At 48.0% G+C, this 23,904-nt stretch overlaps 1 protein-coding gene and 2 non-coding genes across 4 annotated transcripts in view; 2 read left to right on the plus strand and 1 right to left on the minus strand.

Annotated features, from left to right (window-relative positions):
* LOC134983502 (gastrula zinc finger protein XlCGF26.1-like) overlaps nt 1-23,904 on the plus strand; it is a 36,151-nt gene that overhangs the window by 3,638 nt on the left and 8,609 nt on the right. The window lies entirely within an intron of this gene.
* Nucleotides 18,753-18,871, minus strand: LOC134983503 (5S ribosomal RNA). The gene has a single exon (XR_010191655.1). It is a non-coding gene; the product is annotated as a 5S ribosomal RNA (ribosomal RNA).
* Nucleotides 20,709-20,827, plus strand: LOC134983509 (5S ribosomal RNA). Its single transcript, XR_010191658.1, has one exon. It is a non-coding gene; the product is annotated as a 5S ribosomal RNA (ribosomal RNA).

Here is a 23,904-nt window from a genome sequence, read left to right on the forward strand (position 1 = left end):
GACGGTGAAGAAACAAACGTATTTTCCAATGGGGCCACACGTTATATGATCACGGCAATGAAGGAGGCTTTGCAGATCTCTGATACTGCTGGTACCTCAAAAAGGGGTATTATGTGGGGGGTGAAAAAAACTACCTGTAGCTTTTCCAGAATCAGAGGAATTGAATGACGTGTGTGATGAAGCGTGGGTTAACCCAGATAGAAAACGGCTAATTTCCAAGAAGTTATTGGCATTATACCCTTTCCCACCAGAGGTAAGGGCGCACTGGGAAACACCCCCTAGGGTGGATAAGGCGCTCACACGTTTATCAAAGCAAGTGGCGTTGCCGTCTCCTGATACGGCCGCCCTCAAGGATCCAGCGGATAGGAGGCTGGAAACTACCCTAAAAAGTATATACACTCATACTGGTGTTATACTGCGACCGGCAATAGCCTCAGCCTGGATGTGCAGTGCTGGGGTAGTGTGGTTGGATTCACTGACTGAAAATATTGATACCCTGGATAGGGACAGTATTTTATTGACTCTAGAGCAATTAAAGGATGCGTTTCTTTATATGCGAGATGCTCAGAGGGATATTTGTACTCTAGCATCAAGAGTAAGTGCGATGTCCATATCTGCCAGAAGAAGTTTATGGACGCGACAGTGGTCAGGTGATGCGGATTCCAAAAGGCGTATGGAAGTATTGCCATATAAAGGAGAGGAATTATTTGCGGTCGGTCTTTCGGACCTGGTGGCCACGGCAACTGCCGGCAAATCCACTTTTTTACCTCAGACCCCCTCCCAACAGAAAAAGACACCGTCTTTTCAGCCGCAGTCCTTTCGCTCCTATAAAAACAAGCGAGCAAAAGGACAGTCTTATTTGCCGCGAGGCAGAGGAAAGGGTAAGAGAGGGCAGCAAGCAGCCCCTGCCCAGGACCAGAAGCCCGCCCCGGGTTCTTCAAAGCCATCAGCATGACGCTGGGGCTTTACAAGCGGACTCAGGAGCGGTGGGGGGTCGACTCAAGATTTTCAGCAATCAGTGGGCTCGCTCACAGGTGGACCCGTGGATCCTGCAGATAGTATCTCAGGGTTACATGTTGGAGTTCGAAAGGTCTCCCCCTCGCCGGTTCCTAAAGTCTGCTTTACCAACGTCTCCCTCAGAAAGGACGACGGTATTGGAAGCCATTCACAAGCTGTATTCTCAGCAGGTGATAGTCAAGGTACCCCTCCTACAACAAGGAAAGGGGTATTATTCCACACTATTTGTGGTACCGAAGTTGGACGGTTCGGTAAGACCTATTCTAAACCTGAAATCCTTGAACCTGTACATACAGAAATTCAAGTTCAAGATGGAGTCACTCAGAGCAGTGATAGCGAATCTGGAAGAAGGGGACTTCATGGTGTCCCTGGACATAAAAGATGCTTATCTGCATGTCCCAATTTACCCCTCACACCAAGGGTATCTCAGGTTCGTGATACAAGACTGTCATTATCAGTTTCAAACGCTGCCGTTTGGTTTGTCCACGGCACCTCGGGTCTTTACCAAGGTAATGACCGAAATGATGGTTCTTCTACGAAGAAAAGGCGTATTAATTATCCCTTACTTGGACGATCTCCTGATAAGGGCAAAGTCCAGAGAACAGCTGGAAGTCGGTGTAGCACTAACCCAGGTAGTGCTTCAGCAACACGGGTGGATTCTGAATCTTCCAAAATCTCAATTGACCCCGACAACACGTCTGCTGTTCCTGGGAATGATTCTGGACACGGTTCAGAAAAAGGTGTTTCTCCCGGAGGAGAAAGCAAGGGAGTTATCCGAACTTGTCAGGAACCTCCTAAAACCAGGAACTGTGTCAGTACATCAATGCACAAGAGTCCTGGGAAAGATGGTGGCTTCTTACGAAGCAATTCCATTCGGCAGATTCCATGCACGAACATTTCAGTGGGATCTGCTGGACAAATGGTCCGGATCGCATCTGCACATGCATCAGCGGATAACACTGTCACCAAGAACAAGGTTGTCTCTCCTGTGGTGGTTGCAGAGTGCCCATCTGTTAGAGGGCCGCAGATTCGGCATACAGGACTGGGTCCTGGTGACTACGGATGCCAGCCTACGAGGCTTGGGAGCAGTCACGCAGGGAAGAAACTTCCAGGGCGTGTGGTCAAACCTGGAGACGTCCCTTCACATAAATATACTGGAGCTAAGAGCGATCTACAATGCTCTAAGCCTGGCAAAACCGCTGCTTCAGGGTCAGCCGGTGTTGATCCAGTCGGACAACATCACGGCAGTCGCCCACGTAAACCGACAAGGCGGCACGAGAAGCAGAAGAGCAATGACAGAAGCTGCAAGGATTCTGCGCTGGGCGGAAAATCATGTCATAGCACTGTCAGCAGTGTTCATCCCGGGAGTGGACAACTGGGAAGCAGACTTCCTCAGCAGACACGACCTTCACCCGGGAGAGTGGGGACTTCATCCAGAAGTATTCCACATGATTGTGAACCATTGGGAAAAACCAAAGGTGGACATGATGGCGTCTCGCCTCAACAAAAAATTGGACAGATATTGCGCCAGGTCAAGAGACCCCCAGGCAATAGCTGTGGACGCTCTGGTAACACCGTGGGTGTACCAGTCAGTGTATGTGTTCCCTCCTCTGCCTCTCATACCAAAGGTACTGAGAATTATACGGAAAAGGGGAGTAAGAACAATACTAGTGGCTCCGGACTGGCCAAGAAGAACTTGGTATCCGGAACTTCAAGAGATGCTCACGGAGGATCCGTGGCCTCTACCGCTAAGAAGGGATCTGCTTCAGCAGGGACCTTGTATGTTCCAAGACTTACCGCGTCTGCGTTTGACGGCATGGCGGTTGAACGCCGGATTCTAAAAGAAAAGGGCATTCCAGAGGAAGTTATTCCTACCTTGATTAAGGCTAGAAAGGAAGTGACTGTACAACATTATCACCGCATTTGGCGAAAATATGTTGCGTGGTGTGAGGCCAAGAAGGCCCCAACGGAAGAATTTCAATTGGGTCGATTCTTACATTTCCTGCAAGCAGGATTGTCTATGGGCCTAAAATTGGGGTCCATTAAAGTTCAAATTTCGGCCTTATCAATCTTCTTCCAGAAGGAATTGGCGTCAGTGCCTGAAGTACAAACTTTTGTCAAAGGTGTACTACATATACAACCCCCAATTGTGCCTCCAGTGGCACCGTGGGATTTGAACGTAGTTTTGAATCTTCTCAAATCTCATTGGTTTGAGCCTCTAAAATTGGTAGATTTAAAATACCTTACATGGAAGGTAACCATGCTATTGGCCCTGGCTTCAGCCAGGAGAGTTTCAGAGTTGGCGGCTTTATCGTACAAAAGCCCATATCTGATTTTCCATTCGGACAGGGCAGAACTGCGGACACGTCCTCATTTTCTCCCTAAGGTGGTTTCGGCTTTTCACTTGAACCAGCCTATTGTGGTGCCTGCGGCTACTAGCGACTTGGAGGACTCCAAGTTACTGGACGTTGTCAGAGCATTAAAAATATATATTTCAAGGACAGCTGAAGTCAGAAAATCTGACTCGTTGTTTATATTGTATGCACCCAACAAGATGGGTGCTCCTGCGTCTAAACAGACGATTGCACGTTGGATCTGTAACACAATCCAACTTGCACATTCTGTGGCAGGCCTGCCACAGCCTAAATCTGTAAAGGCCCACTCCACAAGGAAAGTGGGCTCATCTTGGGCGGCTGCCCGAGGGGTCTCGGCATTACAACTCTGCCGAGCAGCTACGTGGTCAGGGGAGAACACGTTTGTAAAATTTTACAAATTTGATACTCTGGCTAAGGAGGACCTGGAGTTCGCTCATTCGGTGCTGCAGAGTCATCCGCACTCTCCCGCCCGTTTGGGAGCTTTGGTATAATCCCCATGGTCCTGACGGAGTCCCAGCATCCACTAGGACGTTAGAGAAAATAAGAATTTACTTACCGATAATTCTATTTCTCATAGTCCGTAGTGGATGCTGGGCGCCCATCCCAAGTGCGGATTGTCTGCAATGCTTGTACATAGTTATTGTTACAAAAATCGGGTTATTACTATTGTTGTGAGCCATCTTTTCAGAGGCTACTTCGTTTTTTGTTATCATACTGTTAACTGGGTTCAGATCACAAGTTGTACGGTGTGATTGGTGTGGCTGGTATGAGTCTTACCCGGGATTCAAGATCCTTCCTTATTGTGTACGCTCGTCCGGGCACAGTACCTAACTGAGGCTTGGAGGAGGGTCATAGGGGGAGGAGCCAGTACGCACCATGTGATCCTAAAAGCTTTATTTAGATGTGCCCTGTCTCCTGCGGAGCCCGCTATTCCCCATGGTCCTGACGGAGTCCCAGCATCCACTACGGACTATGAGAAATAGAATTATCGGTAAGTAAATTCTTATTTTTTTTTATACAGAACAGCGGGACAGAAGCCTGCCGCCGAGGGGGCGGAGCTTCTTCCTCAGCACTACCCAGCGTCATTTTTCTTCACAGCTCCGCTGGAAGCAGGTCCCCAGGCTCTCCCCTGCAGTATACAGGTACAACAAGGGCAAAAGAGAGGGGCGGGCACATAAATTTAGGCGCAAAACAGCATTATTAATGTTTATTATCAGCAGCTACTGGGTGGACACTTCTTATAGTGTTATCCCTGGGTTATATAGCGCTGTGGTGTGTGCTGGCATACTCTCTCTCTCTCTCTGTCTCCCCAAAAGCCTTTGTGGGGTCCTGTCCTCAGTCAGAGTATTCCCTTTGTGTCTGCGGTGTGTCGGTACGTCAGGTCGACATGTTTGATGAGGAAGGGTACGTGGAGGCGGAGCAGGTGCATATGGATGGGGTGTCGGCGCCGACACCTGACTGGATGGAGATGTGGAAGGTGTTAAATGAGAATGTAAACTCCTTGCATAAAAGGTTAGACAAAGCTGAAGCCTTGGGACAGTCAGGGTCTCAACCAGTGCCTGATCCCACAGCTCAGGGGCCGTCAGGGTCTCACAAGCGTCCACTATCCCAGTTAGTGGACACAGATGTCGGCACGGAGTCTGACTCCAGTGTTGACGAGGATGAGGCGAAATTACAGCCTAAAATGACTAAGGCCATCCGCTACATGATTAAAGCAGTGAAGGATGTATTGCACATTTATGAAGAAACCCCAGTCCCTGACAAGAGGGTTCATATGTATGGGGAGAAAAAGCAGAAGGTCACTTTTCCCCCGTCACATGAATTGAATGAATTATGTGAGAAAGCCTGGGAATCTCCTGAGAAGAAAGTAATAATTTCCAAGAGATTGCTGATGGCGTATCCCTTCCCGCCAAAAGACAGGTTACGCTGGGGGTCGTCCCCCAAGGTAGACAAGGCGTTAACGCGCTTGTCTAAGAAGGTGGCCCTTAAAGATCCTGCGGACAGAAAACAGGAAGGACTCTGTTTTATTAACCCTGGGGCATATCAAGGACACCGTCCTATGTATGCGGGATGCTCAGAGGGACATTTGCTTGCTGGGCTCCAGGGTAAATGCACTGTCCATTGCGGCCAGAAGGGTCTTATGGACTCGGCAATGGACAGGGGATGCTGATTCTAAAAGACATATGGAGGTTTTGCCATATAAGGGTGAGGAATTGTTTGGGGACGGTCTCTCGGACCTAGTCGCCACAGCTACTGATGGGAAGTCAAAATTCTTGCCATTTGTTTCCTCACAGCCTAAGAAAGCACCGTATTATCAAATGCCGTCCTTTCGTCCACCAAAGAGCAAGAGGGTCAGAGGTGCTTCCTTTCTTGCCAGAGGCAGGGGTAGAGGAAAGAAGCTGCACCACGCAGCCAGTTCCCAGGAACAAAAGTCCTCCCCTGCTTCCACTAAATCCACCGCATGATGCTGGGGCTCCACAGGCGGAGCCAGGAGCGGTGGGGGCGCGTCTCAGACATTTCAGCCACCAGTGGGTTCGCTCGCAGGTGGATCCCTGGGCTATACAAATTGTGTCTCAGGGATACAAACTGGAATTCGAAGTGACGCCTCCTCACCATTTCCTAAAATCGGCCTTGCCAGCTTCCCCCTCCGAAAGGGGGGTAGTGCTGGCAACAATTCACAAGCTATACCTCCAGCAGGTGATTGTAAAGGTTCCCATCCTTCAACAAGGAAGGGGTTACTATTCCACGATGTTTGTGGTTCCGAAACCGGACGGTTCGGTCAGGCCCATTCTGAATTTGAAGTCCCTGAACATTTACCTGAGGAAATTCAAGTTCAAAATGGAATCGCTCAGAGCGGTCATTGCAAGCCTGGAGGAGGGGGATTTTATAGTATCTCTGGACATCAAGGACGCTTACTTGCATGTCCCCATTTACCCTCCTCATCAGGAGTACCTCAGGTTTGTGGTACAGGACTGTCATTACCAGTTCCAGACGCTACCGTTTGGCCTATCTACGGCACCGAGAATATTTACCAAGGTAATGGCGGAGATGATGGTGCTCCTTCGGAAGCATGGGGTTACAGTTATCCCGTACTTGGACGATCTACTGATAAAGGCGAGGTCCAAGGAGCAGTTACTGCTCAACGTAGCACACTCTCAAGAAGTGTTGCGTCAGCACTGCTGGATTCTGAATATCCCAAAGTCGCAGCTGAATCCTCAGCAGCTGAAGGCTCAGGAGCTCATGATTCTGGTCAGAGGACTCCTAAAACTAAAACAGGTATCGGTGCATCACTGCACGCGAGTACTGGGAAAAATGGTGGCGTCATACGAAGCCATTCCCTTCGACAGGTTCCATGCGAGAGTTTTTCAGTGGGATCTGCTGGACAAGTGGTCCGGATCGCATCTTCAGATGCATCGGCTGATCACCCTGTCCCCCAAGGCCAGGGTGTCTCTTCTGTGGTGGCTGCAGAGTGCTCACCTCCTAGAGGGCCAAAGGTTCGGCATACAGGATTGGGTCCTAGTGACCACGGATGCAAGCCTCCGAGGGTGGGGGGCAGTCACTCAGGAAAGAAACTTCCAAGGACTGTGGTCAAGTCAGGAGACTTGTCTGCACATCAATATCCTGGAACTAAGGGCAATATACAACGCCCTGAGTCAAGCGGAGCCTTTGCTCCGAGACCAACCAGTGCTGATCCAGTCAGACAACATCACTGCGGTCGCCCATGTAAACCGCCAGGGCGGCACAAGAAGCAGGGTGGCAATGGCGGAAGCCACCAGGATTCTTTGTTGGGCGGAGAATCATGTACAAGCACTGTCAGCAGTGTTCATTCCGGGAGTGGACAACTGGGAAGCAGACTTCCTCAGCAAACACGACCTACACCCGGGAGAGTGGGGTCTTCATCAAGAAGTCTTCTCGCAGATTGTAAATCGATGGGAACTGCCACAGGTGGACATGATGGCGTCCGGTCTCAACAAAAAGCTAAAAAGGTATTGCGCCAGGTCAAGGGACCCTCAGGCAATAGCTGTGGACGCTCTGGTAACGCCGTGGGTGTTCCAGTCGGTCTATGTGTTTCCTCCTCTGCTTCTCATACCCAAGGTGTTGAGAATCGTAAGAAAAAGAGAAGTGAGAACAATACTCATTGTTCCGGATTGGCCAAGAAGAACTTGGTACCCGGAACTGCAAGAGATGCTCACAGAGGACCCATGGCCTCTACCTCTCAGACAGGACCTGTTGCAACAGGGGCCCTGTCTGTTCCAAGACTTACCGCGTCTGCGTTTGACGGCATGGCGGTTGAACGCCGGATCCCAGCAGAAAAGGGCATTCTGGAAGAAGTTATTCCTACGCTAATAAAGGCTAGGAAGGACATGACAGCAAAGCATTATCACCGGATATGGCGAAAATATGTTGCTTGGTGTGAGGCCACGAAGGCCCCTACAGAGGAATTCCAGCTTGGGCGATTCCTACACTTCCTGCAGTCAGGTGTGACCATGGGCCTAAAATTAGGGCCCATAAAGGTCCAGATTTTGGCCCTATCCATTTTCTTTCAAAAGAAACTGCTTCACTGCCTGAGGTTCAGACATTTGTTAAAGGAGTGCTACATATTCAGCCCCCTTTTGTGCCACCAGTGGCACCTTGGGATCTTAACGTTGTGTTGGATTTTCTGAAATCCCACTCGTTTGAGCCACTGAAGACAGTGGAGCTCAAATATCTCACTTGGAAAGTGGTCATGTTGTTGGCCTTGGCTTCGGCTAGGCGTGTGTCAGAATTGGCGGCTTTATCATGTAAAAGCCCCTATCTGATTTTCCATGTAGCCAGGGCAGAACTGCGGACCCGTCGCAAATTTCTGCCAAAGGTGGTGTCATCTTTTCATCTGAACCAACCTATTGTGGTGCCTGCAGCTACTCGGGACTTGGAGGACTCCAAGTTACTGGACGTAGTCCGGCCTTTGAAGATTTATGTTTCTAGAACGGCTGGAGTCAGAAAGACTGACTCGCTGTTTATACTGTATGCACCCAACAAGCTGGGTGCACCTGCTTCAAAACAAACTATTGCTCGCTGGATCTGTAACACGATTCAGCAGGCGCATTCTGTGGCAGGATTGCCGCATCCAGGATCAGTAAAAGCCCATTCCACAAGGAAGGTGGGCTCTTCTTGGGCGGCTGCCCGAGGGGTCTCGGCGTTACAACTTTGCCGAGCAGCTACTTGGGTTCAAACGCTTTTGCTAAGTTCTACAAGTTTGATACCCTGGCTAAGGAGGACCTTGAGTTTGCTCATTCGGTGCTTCAGAGTCATCCGCACTCTCCCGCCCGTTTGGGAGCTTTGGTATAATCCCCATGGTCCTTACGGAGTCCCCAGCATCCACTAGGACGTTAGAGAAAATAAGAATTTACTCACCGGTAATGCTATTTCTCGCAGTTCGTAGTGGATGCTGGGCGCCCGTCCCAAGTGCGGACTTTCTGCAATACGTGTATATAGTTATTGCGTAATAAAGGTTTTTTTGTTATGGGCCATCCGTTGAGTGAGGCTCAGTTTATGTTCATACTGTTAACTGGGTAAGTTTATCCCAGGTTGTACGGTGTGATTGGTGTGCCTGGTATGAGTCTTACCCTGGGTTCCAAATCCTTTCCTTGTTATGTCAGCTCTTCCGGGCACAGTTTCCTTAACTGAGGTCTGGAGGAGGGGCATAGAGGGAGGATCCAGTGCACACCAGATATAGTACCTAATCTTTCTTTAAGAGTGCCCAGTCTCCTGCGGAGCCCGTCTATTCCCCATGGTCCTTACGGAGTCCCCAGCATCCACTACAGACTACGAGAAATAGAATTACCGGTGAGTAAAATCTTATTTATACTCCTGCTCTCCCCCTCACATCATGTCACTGTGTGTTAACAGCCCAGAGATCTGACCAGTCTCCTCCCCACACTATCTGGTGTATCTCATACATCAGGAGCCATCAGCCCCTATTATACTCCTGCTCTCCCCTCACATCATGTCACTGTGTGTTACCAGCCCAGAGATCTCACCAGTCTCCTCCCCACACTCTCTGGTGTATCTCATACATCAGGAGACATCAGCCCCTATTATACTCCTGCTCTCCCCTTCACATCATGTCACTGTGTGTTACCAGCCCAGTGATCTGACCAGACTCCTCCCCACACTCTCTGGTGTATCTCATACATCAGGAGCCATCATCCCCTATTACACTCCTGCTCTCCCCCTCACATCATGTCACTGTGTGTTACCAGCCCAGAGATCTGACCAGTCTCCTCCCCACTCTCTCTGGTGTATCTCATACATCAGCAGCCATCAGCCCCTATTATAATCCTGCTCTCCCCCTCACATCATGTCACTGTGTGTTACCAGCCCAGAGATCTGACCAGTCTCCTCCCCACTCTCTCTGGTGTATCTCATACATCAGGAGCCATCAGCCCCTATTATACTCCTGCTCTCCCCTTCACATCATGTCACTGTGTGTTACCAGCCCAGAGATCTGACCAGTCTCCTCCCCACACTCTCTCTGGTGTATCTCATACATCAGGAGCCATCATCCCCTATTACACTCCTGCTCTCCCCCTCACATCATGTCACTGTGTGTTACCAGCCCAGAGATATGAGCAGTCTCCTCCCCACACTCTCTGGTGTATCTCATACATCAGGAGCCATCAGCCCCTATTATACTCCTGCTCTCCCCCTCACATCATGTCACTGTGTGTTACCAGCCCAGAGAGCTGACCAGTCTCCTCCCCACTCTCTCTGGTGTATATCATACATCAGGAGCCATCAGCCCCTATTATACTCCTGTCTCCCCTCACATCATGTCACTGTGTGCTACCAGCCCAGAGATCTGACCAGTCTCCTCCCCACACTCTCTGGTGTATCTCATACATCAGGAGCCATCAGCCCCTATTACACTCCTGCTCTCCCCCTCACATCATGTCACTGTGTGTTACCAGCCCAGAGATCTGACCAGTCTCCTCCCCACTCTCTCTGGTGTATCTCATACATCAGGAGCCATCAGCCCCTATTATACTCCTGCTCTCCCCTTCACATCATGTCACTGTGTGTTACCAGCCCAGAGATCTGACCAGTCTCCTCCCCACACTCTCTCTGGTGTATCTCATACATCAGGAGCCATCATCCCCTATTACACTCCTGCTCTCCCCCTCACATCATGTCACTGTGTGTTACCAGCCCAGAGATATGAGCAGTCTCCTCCTCACACTCTCTGGTGTATCTCATACATCAGGAGACATCAGCCTCTATTATACTCCTGTTCTCCCCGTCACGTCATGTCACTGTGTGTTACCAGCCCAGAGATCTGACCAGTCTCCTCCCCACTCTCTCTGGTGTTTCTCATACATCAGGAGCCATCAGCCCCTATTATACTCCTGCTGTCCCCCTCACATCATGTCACTGTGTGTTACCAGCCCAGAGATCTGACCAGTCTCCTCCTCACAATCTGGTGTATCTCATACATCAGGAGACATCAGCCCCTATTATACTCCTGCTCTCTCCTCACATCATGTTACTATGTGTTACCAGCCCAGAGATCTGACCAGTCTCCTCCCCACACTCTCTGGTGTATCTCATACATCAGCAGCCATCAGCCCCTATTATACTCCTGCTCTCCCCCTCACATCATGTCACTGTGTGTTACCAGCCCAGACATCTGACCAGTCTCCTCCCCACACTCTCTGGTGTATCTTGTACATCTGTAGACATCAGCCCCTATTATACTCCTGCACTCCCACCTCACATCATGTCACTGTGTGTTACCAGCCCAGAGATCTGACCAGTCTCCTCCCCACACTCTCTGGTGTATCTCATACATCAGGAGCCATCAGCCCCTATTATACTCCTGCTCTCCCCCCCTCACATCATGTCACTGTGTGTTACCAGCCCAGAGATCTGACCAGTCTCCTCCCCACACTCTCTGGTGTATCTCATACATCAGGAGCCATCAGCCCCTATTATACTCCTGCTCTCCCCCTCACATCATGTCACTGTGTGTTACCAGCCCAGAGATCTGACTAGTCTCCTCCCCACACTCTCTGGTGTATCTCATACATCAGGAACCATCAGCCCCTATTATACTCCTGCTGTCCCCCTCACATCATGTCACTGTGTGTTACCAGCCCAGAGATCTGACCAGTCTCCTCCTCACAATCTGGTGTATCTCATACATCAGGAGACATCAGCCCCTATTATACTCCTGCTCTCTCCTCACATCATGTCACTATGTGTTGCCAGCCCAGAGATCTGACCAGTCTCCTCCCCACACTCTCTGGTGTATCTCATACATCAGGAGCCATCAGCCCCTATTATACTCCTGCTCTCCCCCTCACATCATGTCACTGTGTGTTACCAGCCCAGAGATCTGACCAGTCTCCTCCCCACTCTCTCTGGTGTATCTCATACATCAGGAGCCATCAGCCCCTATTATACTCCTGCTCTCCCCTTCACATCATGTCACTGTGTGTTACCAGCCCAGAGATCTGACCAGTCTCCTCCCCACACTCTCTCTGGTGTATCTCATACATCAGGAGCCATCATCCCCTATTACACTCCTGCTCTCCCCCTCACATCATGTCACTGTGTGTTACCAGCCCAGAGATATGAGCAGTCTCCTCCCCACACTCTCTGGTGTATCTCATACATCAGGAGCCATCAGCCCCTATTATACTCCTGCTCTCCCCCTCACATCATGTCACTGTGTGTTACCAGCCCAGAGAGCTGACCAGTCTCCTCCCCACTCTCTCTGGTGTATATCATACATCAGGAGCCATCAGCCCCTATTATACTCCTGTCTCCCCTCACATCATGTCACTGTGTGTTACCAGCCCAGAGATCTGACCAGTCTCCTCCTCACAATCTGGTGTATCTCATACATCAGTAGACATCAGCCCCTATTATACTCCTGCTCTCTCCTCACATCATGTCACTATGTGTTACCAGCCCAGAGATCTGACCAGTCTCCTCCCCACACTCTCTGGTGTATCTCATACATCAGGAGCCATCAGCCCCTATTATACTCCTGCTCTCCCCCTCACATCATGTCACTGTGTGTTACCAGCCCAGACATCTGACCAGTCTCCTCCCCACACTCTCTGGTGTATCTTGTACATCTGTAGACATCAGCCCCTATTATACTCCTGCTCTCCCCCTTACATCATGTCACTGTGTGTTACCAGCCCAGAGATCTGACCAGTCTCCTCCCCACACTCTCTGGTGTATCTCATACATCAGGAGACATCAGCCCCTATTATACTCCTGGTCTCCCCCTCACATCATGTCACTGTGTGTTACCAGTCCAGAGATCTGACCAGTCTCCTCCCCACACTCTCTGGTGTATCTCATACATCAGGAACCATCAGCCCCTATTATACTCCTGCTCTCCCCCTCACATCATGTCACTGTGTTACCAGCCCAGAGATCTGACCAGTCTCCTCCCCACACTCTCTGGTGTATCTCATACATCAGGAACCATCAGCCCCTATTATACTCCTGCTCTCCCCCCTCACATCATGTCACTGTGTGTTACCAGCCCAGAGATCTGACCAGTCTCCTCCCCACACTCTCTGGTGTATCTCGTACATCAGGAGGCATCAGCCCCTATTATACTCCTGCTCTCCCCTCACATCATGTCACTGTGTGTTACCAGCCCAGAGATCTGACCAGTCTCCTCCCCACACTCTCTGGTGTATCTCATACATCAGGAGCCATCAGCCCCTATTATACTCCTGCTCTCCTCCTCACATCATGTCACTGTGTGTTACCAGCCCAGAGATCTGACCAGTCTCCTCCCCACACTCTCTGGTGTATCTCATACATCAGGAGACATCAGCCCCTATTATACTCCTGGTCTCCCCCTCACATCATGTCACTGTGTGTTACCAGTCCAGAGATCTGACCAGTCTCCTCCCCACACTCTCTGGTGTATCTCATACATCAGGAACCATCAGCCCCTATTATACTCCTGCTCTCCCCCTCACATCATGTCACTGTGTTACCAGCCCAGAGATCTGACCAGTCTCCTCCCCACACTCTCTGGTGTATCTCGTACATCAGGAGGCATCAGCCCCTATTATACTCCTGCTCTCCCCTCACATCATGTCACTGTGTGTTACCAGCCCAGAGATCTGACCAGTCTCCTCCCCACACTCTCTGGTGTATCTCATACATCAGGAGCCATCAGCCCCTATTATACTCCTGCTCTCCCCTCACATCATGTCACTGTGTGTCACCAGCAGCCATACTGTGTGCTAGCAGTACATCTGTCTATAGTATAACATGCCAGGTATTCAATGAGAGTGTCTGTATTAGCACATGCCGGTCTATATATAAACCACTCCTTTTTCTCTAATATCCATAAGGGATACTGGGGACTTAGTACAATGGGGTATAGATGGTGTCCAAAGGAGCCGGTGCACTTTAAAGTTCTTCCCCTGGGTGTGCTGGCTCCTCCCCTCTATGCCCTCTCCTACATCCAGTTTAGTAAAATGTGCCCTCAGGAGAGGATGCCACTCTGGAGCTCCAGAGGATTTTTCTTCAGTTTATTTTAAACGTTGTTGTTGTCGGTATGCTGTTTGGGTGACAGTATAACAGTATACCTGCACTGAGGGAGTATGGGGGGGGAGTGGGGGCGGTTACCGGTCTCTTCAGGCGTCAGAGCCGCTTCCCCGCTGCAGAACCACCGTCCTGAGAGGTTGTTGATACCGCAGGGCATTCCGCATTAGCAAATGCAATCGCAGCACGCCGCACACCCCTAACAATGCCGGGAGGTGAGAAGAGTGGTGAGTACAAACCGGGGGACCCGCAAGGGCGCTATCGCAGGGGCAGCATACGGACGCTCTACGGAGGGATCCGCTATAGCCCCCTGTATACACTGGCAGCGGTGGTGGAAACAGGCATTTATGTTACTTTTTACACCTGTTAGGAGACATTGCCAGTATAAATATCTGTAGAGCTCCGACTCCATTACAGGGGACGGAGCTTCCTCAGAGCGGGACCATTGGCGTTTTGGCTCTTTCACCTGCTTACAGCTGCAGCAGCAAGGACACACGGCTCCTACAGACACTCAGGATACACAGGAAACTGGTACAGGGGTGTAAATAAGGGGAGAGCCGCTATTATACACACTATAGTGTTCTGAAAAGGACAAGAGACCGGTGTTATACCGTGATACAGACATCCTGCAGTCTTACTGAGACTGCTGGGCTTGGGTGTGCTGTTCCCCTCTCTCTGTCTCCTCACATACTAGTCTGGGCAGACTCGCTATTCAATATACTTGTCTGTTTGTGTGGTTGATTGTTGTCTACTGTAAACATGGTAAAACACCAATTATGCAGTGTATGTCACACCAGATTCTCTCCCTCTGCGGTTGGTTCCCTCTCATGTGAACAATGCAGCCAGTCCTCCCAAGTTAGTGAGACTGGGGGGGAGGGTCAGGAGCCATCCTGGCTCAGTGCCATAAAAACAATGATGGCGGACATGTCATCCCAGCTCACTGCTAATAATGAAAAGACACAACAACTGCAGCAGGCTGTAGCAGACCTAGCTGCAAGGACAGATGATAAACAGCCCCTTCTCCCTAGTTCAGGGCCACATAAGCGTGGGCTGCCTGATTTACTCTCCTCAGAATCTGAGGCTTTCAGTACACACTGAGGGGCGAGCTGATAGTCACAGTACCCAGGACACTGGCAGATACAGCCTTACAGGGTTCTTACCCATCGTGTAAGCATAAAAAGTACCTCAGGCCAGTATAAAATGCGGGAGGACCGTGCGCCATTAAGGGGGCGGGGCCTTCACCATGAGCGGATCCAGCAGCTCACCAGCGCAATTTTCTCTCTACAGCTCACACAGAAAACGCTGGCTGGCAGGGAAGCGCTGCCCCTCCACATCAACTCCAGACTACCTCGGCGGTACCAGGGGGTTATAGGGGTGGGTGGGGGGTGCAGCAGTAGTTATATCCTTACTAATACCCTACTAAGGGTATTTAGTCTGCACCTTGCTAAGTTATTTGTTATCTGAAGGGGCGCTGTGTGGCTGGTGTCCTCATTCCTTTGTGTCTCTCTAAAGGGCTCTGTTTGGAATTGTGCTTACTGCATATTCTCGTGTGTGTGTGTGTGTGTGTGTGTGTGTGTGTGTGTGTGTGTGTGTGTGTGTGTGTGTGTGTGTGTGTGTGTGTGTACACCTCACATTACAATGTCCCAGGAGTGTGTTTCCTGCACAGCAGAATGTTTTTCCTCCTCAGGGGGATCACTACAGTGTACTCAGGACAGTACACTTTCTCAGGCTACTGGGTCTGAACCTCCTTGGTTGGACTCCATAAGGGGGATGATTACTAATATTTCTAATAAACTCTACCATACTGAGAAGGAGACGCAGTATTTGAGAGAGTCTGTGGATGACCTGATGAATAAAGATTCAGCTCCCACACCAGCGCCTCTAACCCCTCCCATTTATCCACAGAAGCGTACACTGGCCCTGATCATGCAGGCTGACACTGATGACGATGCTCAGATACAGGGGACGGTGAGGTGGATCTGGAGGGGGGGGGGGGGTGCACTCAAGGGGTGCAGGCTCTGATAGAGGCCATTAGGGATGTATTAAAGATTTCAGAAAAAGTAACAGTAGAAGAGGAAGAATCTTATTTTAATGTAAAAAAGAATTCCTCAGTTACTTTCCCTGCGTCAAAAGAGTTAAGTTCTCTTTTTGCAGAAACTTGGGTAAATCCAGAGAAAAAGTTTAAAATCCCTAAAAGATTTCTCACCTCATTTCCTTTCCCTCAAGATGATAGGAAGAAATGGGAAAATCCACCGATAGTGGACACCTCAGTATCTAGATTGTCACGTAAAATTATTTTACCTGTCCCAGGCGCAGCCTCCTTAAAGGATACGACTGACCGCAAGATTGAGACCACACTCAAATCTCTGTACACAGCTGCTGGGGTGGCAAAATGGTCAGGTGACCTAATTGATGATTTAGATTCTCTGCATAGGAGTGAAATTGAATTACTCTTGCATCACATTCAGGACTTTGCAAACGTTATGGTGAAGGCCATGGAGGAAATTGGCCTGCTCAACGCACGTGTCAGTGTCAGCACGCAGTGGCTTATGGCTATGCCAATAGACTGCGGATGCGGATTCCAGGAGAAGCATGGAGAGCCTGCCCTTCACAGGTGAGTCCTTGTTCGGAGATGAACTGGATACCTGGATATTCAAGGTGACTGCGGTTAAGTTGACATATCTTCCTTCTGCAGCAACCCCGGCTAGAAAATCATATTCTGCCCTTACGTTGCATTCCTTTCGGGCAGCAAAATTTAAAAACAGATCCAAAGGTTCCTCCACTGCCTTTAGAGGTGGTCGAGGAAAATCCAGAAACCTGCAATTACAGGTTCTCAAGAACAGAGCTCAGGTACTGCTTCCTGAAAGTCTTCAGCATGACGGTGGACCACACTGCCTGAAGAACAGGCAGGTGGGAGCACGTTTAAAGGATTTCAGTCACGTTTTAAGGATTTCAGTCATATCTGGGCAACATCATGCTTAAATCCCTGGGTCAAAGATCTTATTGCCCATGGATACATACTGGAGTTTCAAGAACTCCCACCTCACAGATTTTTCAAATCACGCTTACCAGCTTCTCAGGAAGCAAGTACAATCCTGCAACAGGCAATTCAAAAGTTGGTTCAGACAAAGGTCATTGTCCCAGTTCCACCTCAGCTACAGAACAAGGGTTATTTTTCCAACCTGTTCGTAGTACCGAAGCCAGATTGTTTGGAAGGCTCATCTTGAACCTAAAATCCTGAACCCATACTTATGGATATTCAAATTCAAGATGGAGTCTCTAAAAGCGGTGATCTCAGGTCTGGACGAAGGGAAATTCCTGGTGTCTCTAGATATCAAGGATGCATACCTTCATATTCCAATCTTGCCACCTCATCAGGCTTATCTAAGGTTTGCAATACAGGACTGTCACTACCAGTTCCAGGCCCTGCCATTTGGCCTCTCCACAGCACTGAGGGTGTTCACCAAGGTCATGACAGAGATGATGCTCCACCTCCGCAAACAGGAAGTGAACATAATTCCATACCTGGATGATCTACTGATAAAGGCATCCCCCAGGAAGAGGTTGTTACAAAGCATTGCCCTCTCAACTCAACTACTCCGGGATCACGTGTGTATTCTAAACCATCCAAATTTCACACTTGGAACCGACAAATAGGCTTCCCTTCTTGGGAATGATAAACGATACAGAAGTACAGATGGTGTTCCTTCCATTGGAAAAGGCATTGGTGATCCAGTCAATGGTCCGGGATGTCCTGAAGCCAACTTGGATATCGGTACATCAATGCATTTGCCTACTGTGGAAGATGGTAGCCTCCTACGAGGCACTGCAGTACGGAAGGTTTCACGCAAGGCCCTTCCAGCTGGATCTCTTGGACAAGTGGTCCGGATCGCATCTTAACATGCACCAGAAGATACGTCTGTTGCCGAAAACCAGAATTTCACTCCTCCGGTGGCTATATTGCACCAGGTAGAGCACGTTATACACATTGCAGCAGGTAGAGCACGTTATACACATTGCAGCAGGTAGAGCACGTTATACACATTGCAGCAGGTAGAGCACGTTATACACATTGCACCAGGTAGAGCACGTTGTACACATTGCACCAGGTAGAGCATGTTATACACATTGCGCCAGGTAGAGCATGTTGTACACATTGCACCAGGTAGAGCACGTTATACACATTGCAGCAGGTACAGCACGTTATTCACATTGCACCAGGTAGAGCACGTTATACACATTGCAAACTTTGGAAAATGGGGAGACGAAAGAAGGCTCTTGTGTGGGCGCACTCTTGTAGAAGAAGTAAATTTAATATGATAATTGAGATGAAATATTTAAAACATAACTTTTATTAGTTTTTTTACAATATAAGGTTCTTCCCTGAGATCTATCCTTCAAAATGCAACATAGAAAGCATCTTGATAAATAAAATGTTCTGGTCTCTTATTGGTAAAGAGTGTGTGGAAGGGTTGTAGACATTAGTTGGTCATACCCCCGTTCCCCTTGACCAGTACAGACTTGCTGTATTGATCAAGACACAAAGATATATAAGACTATGCTCTTTGGCTTATAGGAGATTAGAGTAATGATCAGAAGTCACTCCTCTAAATATGATGATGATAATACAGAAAAAATTGCATGCACCTATCTGGATGCGAGACAGTGATAATGGTAGAGAAAAGTATTGTACATCACGAAAATGGTGCCAGTGACCAATAGGTCTTAAGGTTACTGGATAGAAGAAAGTGGTGATGCTGCTGTTGGTGTTGCTACCACATAAATGAGGAAAATCCTACTCTACAACACCAGGTATTCACAGGTGGTCTCCCTTCCTGGTACTGACCTGGCCCAACGCTGTTTAGCTTCCAAGATCAGACGAGATCGGGCGCTGGCAGCGTGGTATGGTAGTAGAGAGTTTTATGTGAACACCAATGAGAGTGCACCTATTTAAGAATGTTGAAGATTAGGACCGACAGAAAAATAATAGAGACAGGATCGTGGAAATGTGTGGATCTGCTTTTCACGTTAGACCCGATTCCAAAATTCCCACTCACGTGGTGCAATGTACCGGGAATGAGAGTCCACGAAAATTGGTGATCTATAGAAGATGAGGTTGTAAGAATTGGCACTGTTAATTACAGTCAAAGAAATCCCTGACTGCTGGTATGTTATGATTTGTCCAAACAGACAGTAAATGATAAGGAATATTAGATGAACCAGGTGAATACGTAGTCACTGTAGTGATACAGTTTTTTTCAAAATCAGGAGGAGGTCCTAAAACTGCACAGACATATATCTGTTAACCAAATGCATTAACTAATGAGTCATAGGATGTTTGCCTCTTGACCTCAGATAGGATGTTAAATGCTTAACACATATGGTAGATACATGCTATTTATATTCATACATCAATTACTAAAGAGGCAGAAATAGGAAAAAATAAGAGCCAAAAACACTCTTAAAAATAACAAGTATATATTAATTATATGCATAAACTGGTGAAACTTTGGATATTAACTGCTTAATTTCCAACAGGGTGCTAAATGTTAGGTATATGATAATACAGACCCCTAATAAATTACCACTATAATACACACTCAATGCAAGATAATTAAAACAGTTCTGCTGAGATTTGCAGTGGAAATTGCTATCCGTGGCATACAGCCACAGGATAGTGGGGCTTACGGTTTCACCAGAGATATGAGAAAGCCAAAAGAGCAAGAAGGTAGAATTGGCTAAATGCCAAGATGAGGTTGTGTCGACGAGACCCCTATTCCTGGATCCGGAAGACGCGTTTCGCCCTAAGGCTTGTTCACTTCCGGGTTCCGTGTGGTCCGGTGTGGGGAGCGGGCTTTTAAGTCCGCCAACGGTAGAGCTGTCCAATCCGGAGGTGTCGTGTGGTGGGTGTGATCTGCCCGTGTAAGCGGTTGCTAGGAGACCGCAATAATGACGGCAGATCCGGGAGGTGAAAGATAATCCCATATCGCGAGATCGCGGACGCCATATTGGTTGTGGGAGTGGTACCAATTGAAAATACTGTTAGTGTGGGCAGTTGCTAAGAGACTGCAATGGCAGAGCTTAGGACGACAGATCCGGAAGGTGGAAGGTAATCACACATCGCGAGATCGCGGACGCCATATTGCGTGTGAAAGTAATACCAATTGAGATTACTGTTTAATATATACTTGTTATTTTTAAGAGTGTTTTTGGCTCTTATTTTTTCCTATTTCTGCCTCTTTAGTAATTGATGTATGAATATAAATAGCATGTATCTACCATATGTGTTAAGCATTTAACATCCTATCTGAGGTCAAGAGGCAAACATCCTATGACTCATTAGTTAATGCATTTGGTTAACAGATATATGTCTGTGCAGTTTTAGGACCTCCTCCTGATTTTGAAAAAAACTGTATCACTACAGTGACTACGTATTCACCTGGTTCATCTAATATTCCTTATCATTTACTGTCTGTTTGGACAAATCATAACATACCAGCAGTCAGGGATTTCTTTGACTGTAATTAACAGTGCCAATTCTTACAACCTCATCTTCTATAGATCACCAATTTTCGTGGACTCTCATTCACGATTCCCGGTACATTGCACCACGTGAGTGGGAATTTTGGAATCGGGTCTAACGTGAAAAGCAGATCCACACATTTCCACGATCCTGTCTCTATTACTTTTCTGTCGGTCCTAATCTTCAACATTCTTAAATAGGTGCACTCTCATTGGTGTTCACATAAAACTCTCTACTACCATACCACGCTGCCAGCGCCCGATCTCGTCTGATCTTGGAAGCTAAACAGCGTTGGGCCAGGTCAGTACCAGGAAGGGAGACCACCTGTGAATACCTGGTGTTGTAGAGTAGGATTTTCCTCATTTATGTGGTAGCAACACCAACAGCAGCATCACCACTTTCTTCTATCCAGTAACCTTAAGACCTATTGGTCACTGGCACCATTTTCGTGATGTACAATACTTTTCTCTACCATTATCACTGTCTCGCATCCAGATAGGTGCATGCAATTTTTTCTGTATTATCATCATCATATTTAGAGGAGTGACTTCTGATCATTACTCTAATCTCCTATAAGCCAAAGAGCATAGTCTTATATATCTTTGTGTCTTGACCACCCCGTGGTTCCATCAATACAGCAAGTCTGTACTGGTCAAGGGGAACGGGGGTATGACCAACTAATGTCTACAACCCTTCCACACACTCTTTACCAATAAGAGACCAGAACATTTTATTTATCAAGATGCTTTCTATGTTGCATTTTGAAGGATAGATCTCAGGGAAGAACCTTATATTGTAAAAAAACTAATAAAAGTTATGTTTTAAATATTTCATCTCAATTATCATATTAAATTTACTTCTTCTACAAGAGTGCGCCCACACAAGAGCCTTCTTTCGTCTCCCCATTTTCCAAAGTTTGCATACTTTCTGGCTCTGGGTGCACCACCAACGAGGACAAAATTAACATCTATACGTATATTTTCATACACAATACTGAAAGGGCCATTTTTGCCCCTTCTCTCCCTGTTTGATTAAGGGTAACCTACTGTCCAAATTTGTTTTTTTCTTCTCTAACTTTAGCATTATTCCTAATTAGTCAATCCGGTGCCGGATCGCCCTAGGTTTCTGTACGTTATACACATTGCGCCAGGTAGAGCATGTTGTACACATTGCACCAGGTAGAGCATGTTATACACATTGCGCCAGGTAGAGCATGTTGTACACATTGCACCAGGTAGAGCACATTATACACATTGCAGCAGGTAGAGCACGTTATACACATTGCACCAGGTAGAGCATGTTATACACATTGCGCCAGGTAGAGCACGTTATACACATTGCACCAGGTAGAGCACGTTATACACATTGCGCCAGGTAGAGCACGTTGTACACATTGCACCAGGTTGAGCATGTTATACACATTGCGCCAGGTAGAGCATGTTGTACACATTGCGCCAGGTAGAGCATGTTGTACACATTGCACCAGGTAGAGCACATTATACACATTGCAGCAGGTAGAGCACGTTATACACATTGCAGCAGGTAGAGCACGTTAGCAGGTAGAGCATGTTATACACATTGCAGCAGGTAGAGCACATTATACATATTGCAGCAGGTAGAGCACGTTATACACACTGCGACCAGGTAGAGCACGTTCTACACACTGCACCAGGTAGAGCGCGTTATACACACTGCGCCAGGTAGAGCGCGTTATACGCATACTGCCAGGTAGAGCACATTATACACATTGCGCCAGGTAGAGCACATTATACACATAGCGCCAGGTACAGCACGTTATACACATTGCACCAGGTATAGCTCATTATACACATTGCACCAGGTAGAGCACATTATACACACAGCGCCAGGTAGAGTGCATTATACACATTGCACCAGGTAGAGCACGTTATACACATTGCGCCAGGTAGAGCACGTTATACATATTGCGCCAGGTAGAGCACGTTATACATATAGCGCCGGGTAGAGCATGTTATACATATTGCGCCAGGTACAGCACGTTATACACATTGCACCAGGTATAGCTCATTATACACATTGCACCAGGTAGAGCACATTATACACACAGCGCCAGGTAGAGCACGTTATACACATTGCGCCAGGTAGAGCAGGTTATACACATTGCGCCAGGTAGAACACGTTATACACATTACACCAGGTAGAGCACATTGGGGCAGATGTATTAACCTGGAAAAGGCATAAGGAAGTGATAAACCAGTGATATGTGCAAGGTGATAAAGGCACCAGCCAATCAGCTCCTAACTGTTAATTTACACATTGGAGCTAATTGGCTGGTGCCTTTATCACCTTGCACATATCACTGGTTTATCACTTCCTTATGCCTTCTCCAGGTTAATACATCTGCCCCATTATACACACAGCGCCAGGTAGAGAATGTTATACACATTGCAGCAGGTAGAGCACGTTATACACATTGCAACCAGGTAGAGCACGTTATACACATTGCAGCAGGTAGAGCACGTTATACACATTGCAGGAGGTAGAGCACGTTATACACATTGCAGCAGGTAGAGCACGTTATACACATTGCATCAGGTAGAGCTTGTTATACACATTGCACTGGGTAGAGCACGTTATACACATTGCAGCAGGTAGAGCACGTTATACACATTGCAGCAGGTAGAGCACGTTATACATATTGCAGCAGGTAGAGCACGTTATACACATTGCAGCAGGTAGAGCACGTTATACACATTACGCCAGGTAGAGCACGTTATACACATTGCAGCAGGTAGAGCACGTTATACACATTGCAGCAGGTAGAGCACGTTATACATTGCAGCAGGTAGAGCACGTTATATACATTGCACCAGGTAGAGCACGTTATACACATTGCAGCAGGTAGAGCACGTTACACACATTGCTCCAGGTAGAGCACGTTATACATTGCAGCAGGTAGAGCACGTTATATACATTGCACCAGGTAGAGCACGTTATACACATTGCAGCAGGTAGAGCGCGTTATACACATTGCAGCAGGCAGAGCACGTTACACACATTGCTCCAGGTAGAGCACGTTATACATTGCAGCAGGTAGAGCACGTTATATACATTGCACCAGGTAGAGCATGTTATACACATTGCAGCAGGTAGAGCACGTTACACACATTGCAGCAGGCAGAGCACGTTATACACATTGCAGCAGGTAGAGCACGTTATACAAATTGCAGCAGGTAGAACACGTTATACACATTGCAGCAGGTAGAGCACGTTATACACATTGCACCAGGCAGAGCACGTTATACACATTGCACCAGGCAGAGCACGTTATACACATTGCAGCAGGTAGAGCACGTTATACACATTGCAGCAGGTAGAGCACGTTATACACATTGCACCAGGCAGAGCACGTTATACACATTGCACCAGGCAGAGCACGTTATACAC

This window comes from Pseudophryne corroboree, assembly GCF_028390025.1.
Source record: "Pseudophryne corroboree isolate aPseCor3 chromosome 3 unlocalized genomic scaffold, aPseCor3.hap2 SUPER_3_unloc_16, whole genome shotgun sequence".
Lineage (NCBI taxonomy): Eukaryota > Metazoa > Chordata > Amphibia > Anura > Myobatrachidae > Pseudophryne > Pseudophryne corroboree.